The 2271-nt window shown below is 40.1% G+C and overlaps 1 pseudogene; it reads right to left on the bottom strand.

Annotated features, from left to right (window-relative positions):
- Positions 1-334: 334 nt before the first annotated feature.
- On the bottom strand, positions 335-1906 carry LOC149167243 (uncharacterized; annotated as a pseudogene).
- Positions 1907-2271: the final 365 nt, after the last annotated feature.

The raw sequence follows: 2271 nt of genomic DNA, 5'->3' as shown, positions 1-2271 counted from the left end.
GGCAATAAAAATACAAAGAACTGCAATAATTTAATGGAAAAGCAATGTTAGTGTCTGCAATAAATTAAGCCATGCAATTCATCTTAACTCAAACGTACAGCTCAAACATATCATTACTAATGCTGCTGCACCAATCTTCAATATGATAGCTCCAATAAATGCCACTGATAGGTTGACAAAAGGTCTGCACATCATGACAATCAATTGTAGAAGATTTTTGTTGGAAATGATATCTCTACCATTGTGTAGTTGTGGTACCACATTTATTTTGAGCATGAATGTTATCACAGTGAGTAATAAATGTACTGTGATTTTCTGAAATGTGTTTTAACAATTAGCCTTCCATTTCTTCATCTTCGTGCTCATCATCCTCGAGTGTAAGATAACCAAGAAGCTCATCCAAAGGTATAGAAGGAACATCTTCACCATCCGTCATAGACGCTGTATCCGCTCGCTGATAATTTTCATTTCTGTACAATGCAATCTTGGATCACATCTCCTAGTCTTCCTCCAGTTCATCCAAAAACTTTCATAGTCCTCACATTCCTTCGCATCCTCCATTCTGCCTCTCGAAGATGGTTCAACCTCCATGGGCAATGTCTTAAGCTTCCAAGGCCTAGGCTTGCCCCACTTCTTCTGGCGCTTCTCTTCGTAACTTTTCTTCACCAAAACCACATCTGGAAGATTAAGTCCTTTGTATTTATCTAAATCCACATCATTAGTATTTGCACCATAGAGATCAAAACCAAGAGCATAGTCACCAGGACTTAAAAGATGGCCCAGATGAGTTTTCACTGTAAAAATAGTGTCATTCTTTCCAAAGTCTGAAACACGGGCTACCTTTGCCTCTGCCAATGAATACTTGATACCACCCACAGTAGTCAAACCCATCTCAACTTCAATATCCAATACAATATATTCAGCCAACTGCCAGTTTGAAAGGAGAGGCTTAAAAGGAACCCTCCAATACTGATTCGTGTCCATAAAAGCATGCCTCGAAGTAAATGGGTCAAGCAGCATAATATGGGTACTCACTTTTGTGCACAGAACAAGGGGACCTAAGTTACCCAAGTTTGCCACAACCTTTGGAGGGAGGCAAATCAAATCCTCCTTGCAAATAGGGCAGATCTGAACAGAGAAAGTGTACTTATAATTGTATGTATTGCTCTTTGAATCCTGAGACACAAGCTGTTTGTCATTGCGATTCAAAATAGGCACCACATTGCCCAAAAAGCTCACAAACCTAACTGCATGACTTCTATTAGCAAAGAAAAAATCAACACCCTCGTGCACTTGTTTAACATTGACTGCCTGAGCAGCTGCACCGTGCTTGAGAATCAACTGTTCCAGATAGAAGAACGTTCTCCTGTGGCTAACATGCTGCCTGACTTGCACAACAGCCACGTACTGATCTGGGTTGGACTGAACCCTTGTACAGTGTTCACACATATGATCTTGTTGAACATATTCAACAACGTAAGCCTGTTCCAATATAGCCCCATTGAGCACTTCCTTCTGTATTCACAACTTGACCTTGATTCTCTTAGAATGGGGTTCGGTCCATATGAATTCAGCATGTACAAGCCTAACCTTGTTCAAATTCTTGAGCCTCTTAATGCAAAATGTTAAGAGTTCCTTGGATTCTAATTGGGCTTTTATCCATGTTTTGGGGGGCTGTAAATACGAATTACATTCAGGGCAATGAAGGATTGTTACGTGTTTTTGTAGACCTTCTGTGATATCCACTTGGGTTCGTATACAATTAACACACATGTTTGCTGCGTTGGGTGGCATGGAAATACCGCACATACAGCACAGTACTCGACCCGCGGTCTGCTGTACTGTAAACATATCGGCCATTGGACCCTCGGCCATTTCTACACCGTTTTAGACCGCGAAATGAAGGAATCTGCATCACGTTTTAGCACAGGAAATGTAAAACAAATAAGACAGAGAACAGACTTACTCCAAACACTTAAGCGATATAAGCAACACAATATTTCAAGTATTTAAAGATAAAATGCATTAGATGTTTTTCATAAAATAAAACCCTAAAACCTACCACTACAGACTGTAAAGGCCGAGAAGAATTAACCACTAAATTTTTCTACCGTGATCAATTCAGAGCTTGAAATACAGAAATTTAAAAAGGCTTTTTGTAGATCCAAAAAATGTCGGTAAAGGGTTAGTTAATGCCAACTTGGCAGATAACAGATAGGTCGAATTCCACCCTCAGAACTTGAAATTCCCTGCAAACAGCGGTGGAAGGCT

The sequence above is a fragment of the Pinus tabuliformis genome, chromosome 5_1 (assembly GCF_031772625.1).
Source record: "Pinus tabuliformis cultivar Carrire ecotype Pingquan chromosome 5_1, CPIR1, whole genome shotgun sequence".
NCBI classification, from domain to species: domain Eukaryota; kingdom Viridiplantae; phylum Streptophyta; class Pinopsida; order Pinales; family Pinaceae; genus Pinus; species Pinus tabuliformis.
This window is presented reverse-complemented; position numbering and strand designations above follow the sequence as displayed.